Genomic DNA, 19,510 nt, shown 5'->3' on the forward strand with positions numbered 1-19,510 from the left:
AGGAAAGGTTGGATTCCCAAAGAAAGATAGAGATAAAGCAAAATCTAGTTGTCCGTCCATGGGTTAGCATCCATCTTATGAGAGAGTGACTAGGACAGAACACACCATCACCAACAATGTTCCATCTCCAATGATTAAAGGAGACTGCTTCGTCCATGAGGCTGCCAAACATAAAACCCCCGACATGCAGATGAACAGTTGCCAGCATTTACTGGCACAATTTATTCTAATTAATGAGACAGTGAGTGGTGACTTTTATAATCCAGCATTCCCTTTTATAATCCAGTATACTGCTTGTAATGCAGTATGTGAGTTTGAACCAATTAATGAGCACTTGCTTTATCTTCGTTTAAAGTCTGACAGTGGTAATATCAGTATGGTTGTAGGGTATGCTCCGACAAATGAATCTGCTGATGAAATGAAGGATGACTTATGAGAAGCTGCAGGATGTAGTGAATAGAGCTGCAAGACATGATGTGTTAGTTTGCATTGGTGATTTTAATGCGATTGTTGGCAGTAGTAGGGAGGGCTTTGAAGATTGTATGGGTAAGGAGGGTGTTGGTATAAGAAAGTAAAATGGAGTGCGATTTGGAAGCTTTTGTTTGGCAAATGACCTTATAATTGGTGGAACTATCTTTGAGCATAGAAAAATACATAAGACTACTTGGATTTCACCATGTGGTAAATATTGTAACCAAATTGACCACATTGCAATTAGCAGAAGGCATAGGAGTTATTTGCAAGATGTTTTTGTAAGGAGAGGGCAGATATATGTAGTGATCATCAACTTGTGTCAAAGATTAAATTAAAACTTAACCCGCGGCGTCCCGTCGATGTGAATTAACGTCCACACATTTTGTCACTGCCAATCCCGTCGATGTACATAAAAGCGAATCAATTGCAAGGTCCCTAATTTGCACAATTTTCAATTTTTGCGAGTGATTTTTGGTACGTATACACGGGACACCTTCCTTTACAAGATGCCAGGCAGGGACAATGCCTTACCCAGCATGACCTCCTCCCCCTCCTGCATGCCATTGTCTCAGCAATTCACCTGTTATTAGTGACCTGGCCAGTAAAGCCATGTCATGCCACGGTACGAAATTCAGGGCCAGAGTGATTCTCCAATCAGTGACAATGTGGAGGACAAACACTGGAGGAAGAAACAGTCAGAAATGATGATCAGGTAATGTGGCAAAAAAAAAGTCAGGTATGGTGTTGAGTTAGTGAGTGAAACAATGCTTATAATGCCTACATTACTGTTTGAATACCAATATACTCTCGTACTACATATAAATTCGTACCAAGTAAATAAATAAATACCGTTTATGAGTGGTGTGAAATAGTTACCCTCCCCTAGAACTCGTGTTCTTTGGTGCCAGCTTGTTAGAAAACCCAGTAAAGTAAGGAGGTACTCCTACCTGGATCGAGTATTTTAAACCTCAGGTGAGCGATTTCGCTATGAATTTCCGATGTTTCTCACCAAAAGCGGAGGTTTGAGCCAAAACAATTTTTTTCCAAAAATGGTCGGGATTGGGGGGAGTCAGTGGTGGAAAAGTGGTCGGGATGGAGCGGGTTAATGGTAATTGTACAGGAGGTAATAATTATGATTTTGTTCAGCTGAGAAGTGATGAGAACACGAAGGAAAAGTTTTGGTGGGAATGTAGCAACAGGTTTTTAGTCCGTGGAGAGAGGTAAAAGACGTTTTGCATATGAGTGCTAAGGTTACTATTAAGAAAAAGGGAAAAGCAAGAAGGAAAAATTGGATGTCAGATGAAACATGGAATGCAATTCAGAAAAGGAAAGAGGCGAAGTTAAGAAGTGAAGAACATGTTGATGGCCAGGTAGTTGAATTGCTTAGAGCAAATTACTGGAGTTTACATTCTGAAGTAAAAAGACTCGTTAGACGTGATAAGAGGAGGCTATATGATGAAAAGGCGACAGAGACAGAAATTAAATTAAGTAAAAATGACGATCAGAGCACAAGAGCAGCATATCAGGCCATAAAGGAGTTAATTGGGACTGAAAAGAGAAGGAAGGAAATACCTGTACGAGATAGAAATGGTAATTTGATGACTAAAGTTTTCGATATAAAAGGAAGGTGGAAAGAGCGTTTTGAATCTGTTCTAAATAGACCAATCCCAGCTGAAGAGGACATTTTGCCAGCCGAGAGAGATTTGCAGATAGAAACAGGGGCTATAACCTTGGAAGAGGTACCAAAATCTATAAAGGAGTTTAAGAATTTTAAGGCCCCAGGAGAGGATGGAATATTTCCTGAAATGCTTAAGGTGGAAAATGATGAGTTAATGAATGCGCTTTTAAAACTTTTTAATGTGCCTTGGGATAATGATGGAATTCCAGAAGAGTGGAAAAATGGAGTGATTATAAAAGTACCAAAAAAGGGAGATTTAAGTGTGTGTGGAAATTGGAGGAGGATAACTTTGACACCTGTAATTGCAAAAGTCTTTTCCAAAATCTTGTTGAACAGAATAAAGCTAGTAATTGATATAATTTTAAGAGAAGAACAAGCGGGATTTAGAAAGGGTCGAGGTTTTAATGATCAGATTTTTATCGTAAGGCATCTAATGCAACAAACTAATGAGATGAAAATGCCACTTAGTACGTGTTTTGTGGATTTTAAAAAGGCGTTTGATAGTTTTTCACGTGGAGCTATGTTGAAAATTATGGGATTCTATGGTATACCAGAAAAGTTTGTAAATATTATTAGGAGCCTGCATGAAGGTACTTTCTGTAAGGTAATGGTGGGTGGTTCTTTGAGTGATTCATTTGAAGTTAGGTCAGGAGTTATGGATTATGTTATGAGAAAGGTTGTAAGGAGAACAGGTGCAGGAATTAACTGGAAAGAAAATATGAAGCTGATGGATTTGGACTATGCTGATGATACTGTACTGATTTGCGGAAGTATTTACGAGATGCAGAGGGTGCTTGATTGTCTGGTGGAGGAAGGAGAAAAAGTGGGATTGGTAATATATTGTGGAAAGACTGAATTTATTAATATGAACGTGGAGAACCAAATCAATTATGTAATTGGGAATAATGTGGTGAAGAATGTAGAAAACGTTAAATATCTGGGAACGATTGTATCATCTAATGGATCATTAAACAATGAAACTGAGGAAAGGATTAGACAGGCTTGGCGAGCTGTTGGAATGTTGAAATCTGTTTGGAATAATAATATGCTTTCGGTACATACTAAAGTAAGAATTTACAAACCCATGGTTAGACCAGTTATTATTTATGTGCATGAGTCATGGTACTGTACAATTGCAACAAATCAGAAAGTATTAGGATCTGAGAATAAAATACTGAGAAGGATTCTTGGGGTAAAGTGGCAAGACAGAGTTACAAATGAAAGAGTAAGGGATATTACGAGTGTGGAACCAGTTAATGAATATGTGAGACTGTCTCGCTGGAAGTGGCTGGGGCACATATACAGAAAAGAAGGCAGTTTAATCCAGGATGTGCCAGAGTGGACTACTAGAGGAAGAAGATGTAGAGGTGGGCCGAGGGAAACCTGGTTGAGGACAATGAAAAGAGAAGCAGGAGAGGAGAGTTGGTGGGACCTGAAGGAGATGGCAAGAGACAAATATTGGTGGAGAGACTTCATCGTGGCCCTATGTATCCCGCAGGGTGCCACAGGAAATGATTGATTGATTGATTGCCATCTTTGTGCTCCATTAAATTCTTTGGAGTTTTATAAATAAGTTTCATAACTCTTCGATTTCAAAATGTAGCAATATAAATTTTTATAGCTGTGCCAGAGTGGAGATAAAACCAAGGGTCAGGTTTCAAGTCCCAACACCACGACATGGTGGCCCCACTTCAGTGGAGTCTTAGTAAAAGACTTGCATTTTGCCGAGCTTATAATCTCTCTCTCTCTCTCTCTCTCTTGTACTTCTTCCTGGGGTTTCCTGTTGTCCGAGCTGAGTTACAATGGAAGAAGGGACATGAGAAAATATTACGACAGAAAATAAATAGGAAAATGAGAGAGAGAGAGAGAGAGAGAGAGAGAGAGAGAGAGAGAGAGAGAGAGAGAGAGAGAGAGAGAGAGAGAATTACGGACATGTACACCCAAAATTTTGTTTACTTCCATGCTGCAAATCTGTTCAGCAACTGCAGTTAACCAGTTCCATAAAATGACATTTATTTTACATTGCTCTTGCTACCAACTTATAACCAAGGTAGGAGTCCCTCAGAAAGAAGTAATCAGAATCAGTCTCTATAAATCCTTTCACTACGTGGGGCTCATCACAAGCTGAGTACAATAATATCGCCTGTCGGTACTTGGAAAAACATTTCTGTGACTAATACTTTATTTTTCTTAGTGTTCTATTCCATTACCTGTGTGCAATTCCAAGAGAGAATCTCACTAATGATTCTTATGAGGCTGTTCATACACATATACTAGAATCCCAGTTCAGTGTCATTTTCTACTTGGTAGGGTAAGACAAGAGTACATGTGTTCTTACCCTTCTGTTATTTCTTTATTGATTTTTCCCCTGCAGGAGACATATTCTTACACTTCAGATATGTTCTTTGTGAATGGCTTCCCATTCTGGAGCATGTTTTGTCCAACTGTGGCTTTCATTTTAGTACTGATAACTGATTCTATTACAAGATGTATCAACTTGACAAACTTCCCCACAAGACACTTCTTCAGAAACTAAGGGTGCATTGCGGTGTTCTCAGGTGAATCGATGATTGTTGTGTAGCACAGAAGCAGAAAACTGTAAGAAGTAGAAAAGAATTAGTCTGGAACAATTCCGTATTTGAGATGCCTCAGTTCTATTGGGTCCAATTCTGTTTCTAACATATATGAACGATTCTGAATGAGGTGTGGTTTGCAAAATATGCAGATTTGTTGATGGGTAAAAAATTGGTAACAGAGTAAACGCATACTTGCAAAAGCAGGGAGTTCAGATTAATCTTGACTGACTGTTTTGCAGGGCACAGACATGGCAGACAGATTTCACTATTAGTAAAGTCAGTGTGGTAAAGATTGTCAGTGAAAAAAAAAAAAAAAAAACTTTTACACTAGGAATAATATTCAGATTGATAATGTAAAACACGAAAATGCCTTTGGTATAATACAAACAATCTGTTTCAGACTGAGCATGCAGTACTCGAAGTCAATTAAGAAAACCAACATTTATTGAAATACCTAAACAGACATTCGAATATGAACTGAAAAGTATTATCTTTACTTTGCAGCCTAAATTAAGTCCTGGTATTTCCATACGGAAGTACTGTTACACATACTTGTCACCTTCGTATGATAATGATATTGACAAACTTCAGAGTATGCTGGGAAGAGTGAAAAAATGATACCTTGTTTGTTAAATAAACAACACTAATCATGACAAGTATAAAATCTGTTTACCTTAGCATAAACTGCCTATGGATATTATTCGTTTACAAAGTCTTCCAATATACTTTACAGGAGATCAGTCAAGTTATGGTAGGGATAATGAACATATAAAGTTTAGCAAAGATTCCCAGTCACATGAAACAACGCACTTTTGTAAATATATTGAGCAAATTACTTTCTAGTGACTTAAACCGTGATACAATATTGTTCCACCCCTCTCACATCCAGTTAGGAGTAATCCAAAGGTCCTGATGTAGATTCATTGGGAGATTATTTGGAGAAGACAAGCACAGGTCCAACCCGTTCTATGCCAGCCCTTCAAGTGCCCACAGCAGTGCGGGGGAGCCAGCTGCAGGCATCAGCATTCTTCGGAATCTGCTGATATGTGGACTAAATTTCACGTAGGCACTTACACACTACTAGGTACATATACTGTTATACTAATACACTGCAAGTAGTAGTTTGCTAGTTGAAGAAATCATCAAGGTATGGTTACAGTATAAAAGTAGGGTTACAAAGGATGGTTACAGGATTACATAAAAGTATGGTTACAATACTCCCCCGTATAATTACCTCCCCCAAGGAGGTTATGTTTTCACCCCTGTCCGTTTGGTGTTTTTTTTTTTGCTGGTTGATCTGTGAGCAAGATTACACAAAAACTACAATACGAATTTCCACGAAACTTGGTAGAAGAATGGGACTTGGCCCATAATACATTCCACTAAAGTTTGGTGCCGAACCAGATAAAGATGCGGATCCAGAATTGTTTTCCTTTTTTTTTTTTTCACTTTCTTTAACATTGCGAGATAGGGCGTTGGTGGAGGCATGCGCTCTACCGAGTGCCATTCTAGTTAATAAATGGGCCATTATCATACAAAGAGTGTAGTTCTAAGAATATTTTAGAGAAATGGGTTTAACTTGGTCTCTAAGTATTTGGAATGGTAATGATTATAAGTAGTTGGTAAGTAGTTGGATCCAAAAACACAGTATTTACAGTACATGGCCATGTTAATCAAGTGGGAAATCCAGTAATTTATAAATGAGAGACAATTTAATATAATTGGGAGTATACAGTATAGGAATAATGTGTATATAGTGGTTATAGTTCATCTGGTAATATTATGGGTTAATATTCAACATCAATTAATAGTGAAAGTCCATTTTACAGACACCATCTAAAAATGGCCTATAATGATACATGGAATAATGACAACTCAACAGTGGAGCACACAAGGACTGTCTGTATTATGTCCACACTCTTGTTAGTCATTTGCTCATCAGTGACTGTTCGTTATTGTCTTACCACCTTTTTTTTTTCTTCTTTTTTCGAGTTACCATTTTACCATATTTCTGTTTCCTTGTCACTCTTTCATCTAGTATTCTTTTCCACCATATCACTTAATTTCACTTTTCTAAATTGGCATTCTACTTTTCAGCTTGTTACTTTATTTTTTCACATTTTTAAAAATGATTTCTTTTTTCTGTAGGCTACTTTGATCAGTCACATGAAGTGATATTCAGTATGGTCAGCTTCAGCATCCTGTGGTGGCTTTACTAACCACGTTGCGCTGCGGATTTCATGTAACCTGCGTTCCATCTTCCTAGCACAACAATGTACTGCACAAACGGTCAGAAAGAATCCGATAAGAGAAACGGCCACTGGGGGAAATACGAAGACCGGATGTACACATGAATGTTGAGAGCCATAGAAAACTGATCCATAACAAAATCACTGTGGTTAAGGAAATGCAACATCTGTAAGTTTTCAGAGGTGATGAAAAGACTGTCAGGGAGGAGATAAGAAGTCATATTGTTGGGTTGAAAGATTTCATATGTATGATTGCATACAGCCTGATGATAACGAGTAGCATAGGTAATCACAGACTCTGATTTAACTGTACAATTGCCAGGAGCCTTATACAGACCACTAGCAGACACCTAACGAACAGAAATTCCAGGACACATGATACTGTTACGTCCACACTCTACACTGCCACAAGCTCCTACAGCTTTAGTTCAGTACAGGATGGGGGTTGCCCAGTGAGTTGTTCTTCCTGTGGTCAGCCTTTAGGTGTACAGTACACAAGATCAGCCCAGGCATTGTAAATAAACACTGGCTTCTTAAGTTCACTGTCTTTATATTCCAAATAATTACACTGAATGCTTTCCAACTTCACTTCACTATTCTCACAAGCACTGGAGCTATAACTGCACTGATACTGAACTACACTCAAACTGAACTGAAAACCAACTGAACTTGCTCTGGTCTCTTCCCCATCTTTATATGGCCATACATTACTCAAGAAACTTCTGCATTCTATGAGAACAACAGTTACCAGCTCAAAGATTTCCAAAACATGCCAGAGTTTTCTTACATTACATAACATTCTAAATCATTTACCATACAGATTGAAATTAAATTACATAACTTAACAAGCAATCACATAACTAAAACTTTATAAAGAAAAAGAGCACAAAAATTAATGCATAACTTACGAAACAACTACGCACACAAACAGCAAGCATACTGGCAACTCTGACTTGTACCGGAACATGCTACCGTAAACATCGGGAAACGTCGAGTAGCTGCTCAACTACTTAAGTGGCAAATCCCGCTTCTTAACAGTACTAGCAGAGATGGGGACACTGTAGAAGAAGTACTGGATGTGATTCATACGAGCATGGTTAACTGAGAGTTTAGGAGCAGGAATGAAGGAACAGGTAGAGTGTACAGAAAGATTGCAGACTAAGGCAGACTCGCAGGGTGCGGTGCTACTAGGAAAAATAGCCAAAAGGTAGACAGCCATAAGACATGAAGTAGGTGTATGGAAAGAAGACTTATCAAGATCAGTAGACGATGTGAAAACAATGGAGAAATGATCATGGGATAGGAGGAAATACTCCGAGAGAACAGAGGCCTGTAACAAGGAATTATTGAACAAGAAGGGAAAAGGAATGATATACAAGAGATCGAATGTGATATTAGAACGAATAGGGATGTGAACAACAATGTCCTTAGTGAGGAAAGTGGCCTCAAGTACTGGGTAGTAGAATTTTAGAGAGGAGAAGGAAAGCACTGGTGACAAGTCAGTAAAGCGACCCCAATCTAACAGAGAATGGAGATCAAAGATAGGCACTAAGTCTGAAGTGACACGACCATGACATTAAAGTAGTGACTTGGAATAGAAGGGTGTCCAGGGAGAGTTCCAGGTTGTCCATGTGTGGTTTGACATATAGGAATTCTGAAACAATATTAATTTTTAAGATCTATGTTTTCAAAATGCCTGTGAAGTTGATTAATGTGTATGTGACTCCAATTAAGTGGGCCACGATCTTCTGAAACATGGTGTGTTGACTTTGTATAACTCGATTTTGAGACTCAAGGGTACTGGCTAACTCAGCAAGGTCAGATTTGATTTCAGAGAGGTCACGAGTTCTTGCTATTCCAAATAAGACACTTAGAATATCTCCACCCAAATCAAAGAGACCACACATCACACGTGAACAATCTACAGGTGTCTGACTAGGAAATGTGTCATTTAGGTTTCTCTTTTTTATGTAAGAAAGAAGGAACCAAAGGCCAGAAGCCCGCAAACCGTTCCTTCCAAGAAAAAAACAAAAACAATACAAAAGAGAGCCAAATTCAAGATCCGTTCATTTCGAGATGCCTGGACACACTGCATTTGAAAGACTGAAGATCAAAGGAAGTTGGAAATACAGACAGAGGGAGAGAGTTCCAGAGTTGACCGTTGCATAAATGAAGAACTGGGAGTAAAGGTTAACTCTTACATTAGAGACTTGGACAGAAAAGGGATGAGAGTTTGTTGCTAGACAGGTGCACAGAGGCGAAGGGATGCAAGCAGACAGTTCGGAGGAGCAGTGACCATTGAAGTAGTGATAGAAAAGAGATAAAGATGCAACAGTGCGGCGAAGAGAGAGAGGTTGAAGGGAGCCAGTAAGAGGAGGAGAGTTGATGAGACGAAAAGCCTTTGACTCCACCCTATTGAGAAGAGCTGTATATGGGGAGCCTCCACACACATGAGAGTTGTACTGTACGCAGAGGCGAAAAAAACCTGTGTATAAAGTCAACAACTGTGCAGGGGTAAAGAAGGTATGGAGTTGGCTTAGCACATCTAATCTCTTGAATGCAGATTTTACAGATGCAATATTTTCTATCCAAGATTGTCCCAAGTGAATGTAACCCCAAGCATCTTCAAGGATGATGCAGGATTTAGCTGGATATTATTAAACTTTAGTGGGTACTCCTGTGGAAGATTGTGTCGGTTTGATGGGTGCAAAAACTGAGTTTTTGATGCATCAAAAACAACAAGATTATTTTTACCCCAGTCAGAGATACGAACCAAGTCAGACATTAGGTGTGCCATAGCCTCATCCCTTGGTTGTTGAAGTAACTGCTGAGATGGACGTTGCAGGAACGGAATGGAAAGGTGAAGAGTGGAATCATCAGCATATGAGTGGATTGGGTTAGATGTACAGCTTTTAAGGTCATTGATCAATAAAAGGAGGAGAGTTGGTGATAGGACAGAGCCCTGAGGAACACCACTGTTGACAGATCTAGGAGGAGAACGATGGCCGTCTACAACAGCGGCTATAGTATGACCAGAAAGGAAGCTATAGCTGAAGGCACATATAGGAGGATAGAAATCGTTAGAGGGCAGTTTGGAAATTAAAGATTTATGCCAGACTCGATCGAAAGCCTTTGAGATGTCAAGTACAATGGCAAAGCTTTCACCAAAGTCCCAAAAGGAGGATGACCAAGAGTCTGAAAGGTAGGTGAGAAGATCGCCAGTGGAGCGTCGCTGATAGAACCCATACTGACGATCAGAAAGAAGGTTGTGATAGGAAAGATGCTTTAAAAATTTTCTGTTAAGAATTGACTCGAAAACTTTTGAGACACATGATGTTAAAGCAATTGGATGATAGTTAGAGGGTTGGGAATGGTCACCCTTCTTTGGGACTGGGTGAATGAGAGCAAACTTCCAGCAAGAAGGAAAGGTAGAAGTTGACCGACAAAGGCGAAAGAGTTTACCTAAGCAGGGTGTAAGCACAGAAGCACAGCTTTTGCGGACAACAAGAGGGACCCCATCAGGCCCATATGCCTTGTTACTGTAGTACTGAGGCCAGTGATAGCAGAAAATACATCAGCTGTCAGGCATGAGGAAGTCAGATGGAGGGAGTGATGGAGGAACAGCACTGAAATCGTCTAAGGTGGAATTGGAGGAGAAAGTCTGAATAAAGAGATCTGCTTTATCAGTAGAAATAGCTACAGAGCCATTAGAGTAGAAAAGAGGAGGGAAGGATGATGAGGTAAAGTTGTTAGAAATGTTTTTGGGTGGTGCCAGAAGGAGCGGGAAGATTTCGAGTTGGAGAGTGGAGAGCATTTAGAATCGATGAAATTATTTTTAGCAGAGCGAAAAACGGACTTAGCACGATTCCGGACAGAAACATAAACACGATGTGATTCAGGGGTGGGTTGGCCCTGGTGCCTTTTATAAGCCCTCTCCTTGTTGCGGACAGCATTAGAACAAGCGTGATTAAACCAAGGCTTTCTTGCATTAGTCAAAGGATATGAGAAGGGAATATATGCTTCCATGCCTGAGAGAATAACCTCCATAACGCACAATGCACACCCAGATGGCTTCCGGCCATGGAAGCAATAATCATTCCAAGGAAAATCAAAGAAGTACTGCCTGAGGGCTTCTCGATCCGCAGCTCCAAAGTGCCACAGTCGACGTTTCTTTGCGGGGTCCACAGGCCGTACTGGAGTGATAGGACAGATCAAGGTAATAAGTGGGAGAACTTCACCTGAATATACTGTAACTTCGAGGTAATGGGCAAGTAAGAGGGGTACCAGAACGTGTCTTTGTCGTGTTTCTCCCTGAGGGTTGATAAACGGGTCTTTATCTCATGCAGCTGATGTGCAAAGTTAGGCAGGGCAATTGCTACGTCAGCCAGGGCCTCGAGATCATAGTGCAGGGAGTCTAAATCCTCTATCATCATTACCTGGCTTCTCGGGCCAACCAAAGCCCTGGGTTGTACTCTACTATCGTCCTCACCCAACCTCGATCCTATTTGGGTCAGCACTGCCAACAGTTAGACCTCAAACATGTTAACTATTAATTATGTTCGAAAAATTGGGGATGATTATGAAGAGGTGAATATGCAAGAAATTGGAGGTTTGTGTGCCGAACGCAGCGTTGACTTACATTCATTGACTGAAGAAGGTGTGTGTGAAGAGGGTTCAAATGGAGGAATAGGAGTAGGATGTGTAGAAGAAGGGGATGTAGTTTCTGAAAGTGACTCCTCCAACACCAGGCCTCTCGGTGCACACCTGAGATCGTCTGCATGCACCCACTTGGTACCTCTAGTTGACAATTCTTGTCTTTCAAACTTGTTGCCCTGTCGAGTTATCACGCTGTGTGGGCCCATAAAAATGTCAACCAATTTAGAGGTGCGTGTGAATGAACGAGCAAACACCGGATCTCCAATATAAATACTGATAGGCGAGGCACTCTTATGTTTGTGTTGCACCATGCTTTCTTGAGATGAAGCCAGATTTACCTGTATATATTGATATATTTTCTGGAAATTTGACATCTTCACTTTCACTTAGTTATCAATAATATGAAGTGGAACAGGCCTTGATGATACCACAGAATAAGGCAGATTTTTATCAAACCCATATAGGACAAGGAATGGAGATTCACCAATGGATGCACTGATAAAACTGTTGATAGAGGCTGCAACTTAGTGTATCTAATCATTTCCGGAGGCACTTTGAGACTCAAAACTGCTTAAACACTCTGAAACCTTCCTGTTGTGTCACTCTACGAGGCTATTGGGAGCTGGATGATTAGGAATGACATTACATTTGTTGAAGTACTGTTTGCAAATTTCAACCAGGAGACTGTTGCTAAGCTCTGTGCCACTACCAGTAATAATTGTAGATGGAGTAGTGAATGGGCAAATAACATGGTCTATGAAGGCACGTACAACAATTTTAGCTGTCTTATCTGGGAGAGCCAAGAAGTCATGGTAGCATTAGAAGTGATCGACTGCCACAAATAAATACTCTGTGCTGGATTCTGTAAGTTTAAGGAGGTCTATAGGGACAGTTTCCCATGGGGGTGATTGAATTGGATATTGCAATAGTGGTTCAGGTGATCCGGTTGATCCTTTATAGGGATTACAGGAAATGCAAAAGTCATAGTGCACGCTAATATCTTTACACATAGTGAACCAATAGTATCCGAGACGTGTTTGTCTCAAACATCGATCTTTACCAGGAAGAGATGCATGAGGGGTGTTATGAACAATGTGAAGTACCTCAGATATTAGGTTACTAGAGACTAGGAGTTGGTGTACTTCCCTACTGTGTATGTCATTTCCTTTAAGTAACGTTTTCCTGTGCAGCATATCTTTATCTAGCATGAACTCATGTATTGGGACTGGCAGAGTAGGTAAGGTCGAATTATCTCCCGATTCTTGGAAATACTGTAAATTGCCTTGGACCGTAGAGGATATTTGTGCTGATAATTTTGAACAACTTTGGAGGTTAAGGTGGTGCAAGAAGTTTTGTTTGTTTGATATGGTGGGACTGCCGCCGCTACTTGACGTGAAAGTGAGTCTGCAACTACATTCAATTTCATGGTCACGTACTGAAAGGTTGGATTAAAGTCTTGGATGATGACTGACCATCGAGGTAATCGACATGTAAAGTTCCTTCCCTTGAATAAATCACAAAGAGGGAGGTGGTCTGTCTGGATGTGCACCAGGTAACCATGTACCATATATATAAAATGTTTGATGGACTAGACCACTGCTAGGGCTTCCGAATCCGTAACACTGTAATTACATTCTGCGGGGCTGAGGGAACGACTAGCATACAGTATTACACGTTTCCCTTTTGCCTGATGAATTTGCATCAGTTCTGCACCAGTTCCTGCTTCTGATGCATCTGTACACACACAGACACACATACACAAATTCATATAATCAAGGAAAGCCAAGACTCAGGCATTTACAGGGGCAATTTTCAGAGCTTTGAAGGTTTGTGACTGATCTTTAGTCCACACGAATGGTACATTTTACCTCAGTAAGTTGGTCAGAGGAGCAGAGATCTTTGCATACTCCTTAACCCGTCACGTCCTGAGGTTTTCCGCACCTCCGACATCCCCCAGTCCCGAGGTATTTTCGAAAAAATTTTTTTTGCCTAAAACCTTCGCTTTTGGTGAGAAACATCGAAAATTCATAGAGAAACTGCTCACCTGAGGTTTAAAATACCCAATCCAGGTAGGAGTTCCTCCTTACCTGACTGGGTTTTCTAATATGCTGGCACCAAAGAAAATGAGTTCTATGGGAAGGCAACTATTTTATCCACTCATAAATGGTATTTATTTATTTAGTTGGTACGAATGTATATGTAGTATGAGAGTATATTGGTTTTCAAGCAGTAATAAAGGCATTATAAGCATTGTTTCACTCACTAACTAATCACCATACCTGACCTTTTTTTGCCACATTACCTGATCATTATTTCTGGCTGTTTCTTCTTTGAATGCTATGTAAACATTGTCCTCCACATTGTCATCGATTGGAGAATCACTCTGGCCCTGAATATCTTTACTAGCCAGGTCACTGGTAACAGGTGAATTGCCGAGACAATGGATGAGGGGGGGAGGGGGGAGGTTATGCGGTGTAAGGCATTGTCCCTGCTTGGCATCTTGTAGAGGAATAGAGGAAGGTGTCCCGTGTATACATTCGAAAAATCACGTGCGAAAATTGAAAACTGTGCAGATTAGGGACCTTGCAATTGCACGACGTACTGGTACGTCGCCGGGACTGGCAAATGCAAATCGTTGCAATGTACCCATACGTCGATGGGACGGGGCGGGTTAATAAATCGCAGGCAGTAACCGCTCAACCCAAGAAAACTCCATACATTATCAGTACTGGTTGTTGATGACTGGAAGTTGATGACCACCATAATCTTATCTTTGGTAGTATGAATACCCACAGCTTCAACTACATGCCCAAGGAATTTTCTTTCACAGCAAGTCATATTTATTGATGTTATACTTTAGACTTTCCATCTGAAGGCGATCAAATACTTGTTGAAGCTTGGCAAAATGTTCAGGAATAGACTTGCTCACTACAATTACTGTATATCATCCAAGTAGGCAAAAAGAGAGTGGCCAATCAAGCCACTGAAGACGGTATGAATGAGTCTCATGGATACCGAAGGGGCATTCCTTAATCCAAAAGGAAGCCTCTTAAACTGAAAATGTTCAGAAGGGGTGCTAAATGCTGTTACGGGGTGGGATAACTCTTCCATTTCTACTTCCCAGTAGCCACTGAGTGGGTCAAGGGATATAAAGACCACATTATTCTCACCAAATGACTAATAAATCAACTGGCAATGGAAAACGATCAGGTACAGTGACAAAATTTACTTTACGACACTCAACTACAGGTCTAAATTGTCTGCTCTTGTTTGGAACTACTGCAGGAGACGTGGACTATCCCTTGGACTGACAGAGTGCTCAATAATGTCCTGAGCTAACATGTTTTGAACTATCATTTCTGTTTCTCTCTCTCTCTCTCTCTCTCTCTCTCTCTCTCTCTCTCTAACTGTGGGATAATCTATTCGTTGGTATGTAAATTGGCTGAGTTCCTAAGACTATGTGATGTTTCACAAGGCCTGTCCTTCCCATAAGTTCCCCGGGTAAGGCAACTGCATCTCGATGAGTCTCCAAAAGATTGAGTAATTGCTCCTTCTGCTGTGGAAAGTCAGCGGAAGATACGTGTGAGACTAGGTCAGCTGAAAGAGTCGTAGATGATCCCTTAGAGTTTATGGCATACACACCAGACGCTTTACTATCATCATCATTCTTTGTATTGTAGTTATGGAGAATGGTATATCCTGGCGCACCTTTACAGCCGATGGGTAAACAAGGAATTCAACAATCTTTGCACCACTTTTAAGCTTCAGTGGAGGATTTGTGACATTTAACAAGTAGAGGTAACATAAATTATCCTCAAACACGGTGCACAATGCCGACTTGTAAGTTAAGCCATTCACACAACACGTTTCTGGTAATGTTAGTACATCCACTCCTTCTTTTGCACCTACAACACTAATAGAAGCTTTGGTAAACTCATGAGGCAACATAATTGTGCACTGTTTTGTTACTGCTCATCTCGTTTCCGTGCATTGTACAATGTTATTCAAACTATTTGAGGTACTTAAATGAGATGTGTTTGAGCCAACTCTTGTGTCACTGATAGATGAGTTGCCATGAGGCTCTAGTAAATGCTCAGAAGGGTTGAGATTAGAGTTTACTTGGGAAAGAACAGGATGTGGGTACTCCATGCCAGCTACAGGGAAACCTTGACTCTTAGTACCACTACAAGCAGGTATTAGGGTAATGGAATGTTGAGCCATGGTGGGTAAGCTAATCAGAACATCTGCGAGATTCTTGAGATCATTTGTGTCATGAAACTCTGGTATGAAAGGGTTTAAGGCCTCATCAAGTTGTATCCCTAAGGTGACCCTGCCCTTAACATTATATTCTGAGCCATCCACACCACACAGGCGTATGTCAGGTGGTTCAGGAATCCAAACCCTTTTAATTGTTCCCCTAATGCTGTTTAAAGATTTTTTCGATATTTGATTTACCATGGATCCTGAGTCCATGAAAAATGATGTCTTGACACCTTCGCTCTTTCCCAGCATAACTATGCCTAAAGAAGTTAGAGGCCCTATCTAGCGAATGAGGAGTTGAGAATCTTCTCTTGTTATGTGACATTTTTCCACTAAGAGCACTCCTCTTCGCAAAACTGACGATATGCGAGATAACGACACTCATCCTTGGTATGAGTAGCTGAGTCTTTGTCATATTTACAAGAAGGACGACGTGCTTGCAAAGGTGTGCACTGTCGTCTCTCTGGGTGGTTCCGTCCTTGCAAGCAATAGCAGTTCGATTCACTATGACCGGCATAACCGCAGTGCCAGCACACAAAGATTGTTGGCCCCGACGGACATTTGACTGGTCATGACTACTGGATGGTGATCGATGCCGCGAGGAGGAACGAGTAGTGTTAGGATTGCCTTTGGTAGTAGGTCACGAACGTGTGGAATCAGATGAAGCAGCAGAGTGTGGAAGACTCACACAGCTCCATCAACTGTGTGAGTTGTCAGGGTGTGAGTACTTGCCAGTGATATGGGAACCTAATCTTTTTCCTATCTCCTATGCAACGTCTAATAACTCGTCTCCAGGTTTATAGCCAATCTGTAAAGTAGTGTCTAACTGTTTATTAACCAATCAGTTGATAAATATAAGGTAACCCATTATTTTGCCAAAATCTTTTAATTTGGTAAAAGTACCTCCATTATTATTAGTTACCCATTGAATGTCCCACAATAACTGGCATATTTCAGAGCGAGTAGCACCTGCAGCAGTTGTTGCTTCATACAGTGTCGCCTCTTTAACAGGAATTTGCATATCCTCTCTCACGTGTTTGAAGAAATGGGAGAGACAAATGAAACACCCGGCCTTGGAATGGGAACAACAAAGCTGAATTAACTTCTGATGGAATGCATCGAATGTTGTGCAGTTACAAAAATAGGCAGCTTACAACGCAGATCTCATGCACAGTTTGCCTTGATCTAACCTGCCTTTGGGAAATGCGATCTTTAAGGGTTCAGTGTTGAGTTGTCTGTTATGAATGTCCATTTCTACTTCTTGGAGGAAATCATAGATAGATACAGAACTAGCTTCACTAGTGTAGTCTGAACAGTTACTGTCTTCCAAAAATATGGACTGTAGAGGTGGGGTTGGGTTCGCCATCGCTCGAAGGGTGTGAGGTTGAGAAACTGTTGAAGTAAATAATGTTATGGGTTGAGGTGCAGAGAGAGTTCTAGTAGCTGTGTGTGACAGACTTGGGAGCAGTGTTGATGTAGTAGAGAAATTAGATAGAGTAATTGGAGAATAAGCGGGAGAAAGCTCGAGAAAATCACTTAAGCCCCTTTGGTATGCAATGTTTTGACAGAGATTCCTCTCAGAATGCAATTCATGGTCATTTTTTCACCTCTTACAGAAGTAAAAAGTTTTATGTCCTAGTTTTACGGCTTGAATTTACACACCTTATGCCGCAAACCAGAGCATTCTAGACCAAATAGTTACTGAGCTATGGTCTGACAAAGTTGAAAAAAGTTACCCGTTGCAGCTCTGTCTATCTATCTATCTATTGCAGGACGCCTCAATCCCGTGCGGGGAGGCCACAAACAAATAGCCTCCACGTCGCTCTGTCCCCCGCCATTTCACTGCCCCGCTCCCAACTCACACCCCCCCCTCTCTCATATATCTCTCCACCCCATCCCTCCATCTCATCCTCGGCCTCCCTCTCCCAATTCCCTCCTCCACCTCACTCACATACACTCTCTTCGTCAGTTTTTCACCTTCCATCCTCTCCACATGGTCAAACTACCTCAGTGTATTCCTCCTAACGCTTCCTATCACATCCACATCCACACCACAACGTTCCTTTATAGCCTCATTTGTCAGCCTGTCTCCCCATGTGACTCCACAGGCTCCTCTTAAAGAACTCATTTCCACTGCTCTCACTCCTGACTTGTGTCCTTCCAGCAAGTCCGAGCTTCACTTCCATATGTTAGAGTTGGTATCACAACACTGTCATGTAGTAACTTTTTCACTTCCATGCTCACTTCCCTGCTTCTTATCACTGCTTTCAAGGAACCAGTAACTTTTCTTCCCTGCTGTACCTTTTCAAGCACTTCACCCTCTAAACAACGATCCTTACTCATCACACTACCCAAGTACTTAAACGTACTTACATTTTCCAAATTCCTCACCATCCAATCTCGCTGTACATTCACTGACTTCATTCACATTTAGATTTCGTTTCTTACACACTCTCCCAAACTCATCCACCAAGCCTTGCAGCTCTCCTTCGTCTTCATTCAACAACACAGTATCATCTACAAACAACAGTACAGGGAGTTTCCAAACACTGCCCTCTCTCACCAGGGCCACTCCAACATCCACTACCCTACCTTATACCTCTTTTATTACCCCATCCATGTACAGATTGAACAACCATGGAGATATGACACATCCCTGTTTCAACCCAACCTTCAAAGAGAAAAATTCACTCAGTTCACCATCCACACGCACTGCTGCCTTAGCACCATCATACATACTCTTCACAGCATTCAACAACTTCCTATCTACTCCATATATTCTTAATACTTTCCACAATCCTTGTCTATCCACCCTGTCATATGCTTTCTCCAAATCCATGAAAGCTGCATACAACTTCTTTCTCTTCTCTAGAAACTTTTCCACTAAAGATCTAAGAATGAATATCTGATCTACACAACCTCTTCCCTTCCTAAAGCCTCCCTGTTCTTCTCCAACTAATTCCTCTGTTCTTTCTATAACTCTGTCAATAAGTATCCTACCATACACTTTTCCTATTATACTAAGAAGACAGATGCCCCTATGATTACCACACACTTCTTTTTCCCCTTTCCCTTTGTACAAGGGAATAATTATACCTGACTTCCAATCCTCCTGGACTGTACGTTCCTCCCAGGCCAATCTGCACATATTCCACATCCATTCTACTACTATCTCTCCCCCATACTTCTGCATTTCACCACACACTCCATCAATTCCTGGGGCTTTCCCCAATTTAACTTTCTTCATTGCTTCCACAACTTCTATCCTACTGATTTCTTCCTGTCTTCTCACCTCCCTCCTTCTCCCAGCCATTCCCCAGCCACTTATACTCACATTACTTCCATCCTCTATGTTCAACAATTCCTTAAAGTGTTCTCTCCATCTGCTCACTTTTTCTCCCTTCTCCACTAGTAATATACCATTTTTATCTTTCACTTCCCTGATAACTTCACTTCCACCCTGCTTTACTCTTTTCACCTCTTTCCAGAACATTTCCTTACAGTCCCTCCACTTTACACTCAAGTTCCTTCCAAATTCCTCATCCGCTCTCCTCTTACTCTCTCTTACTAATCTTTTCATCTCTCTCATTCTTTCTACATATAACTATCTCTTCCTC

This window comes from Coenobita brevimanus, chromosome 35, assembly GCF_032717465.1.
Source record: "Coenobita brevimanus isolate Jiangsu-jjx chromosome 35, ASM3271746v2, whole genome shotgun sequence".
Lineage (NCBI taxonomy): Eukaryota > Metazoa > Arthropoda > Malacostraca > Decapoda > Coenobitidae > Coenobita > Coenobita brevimanus.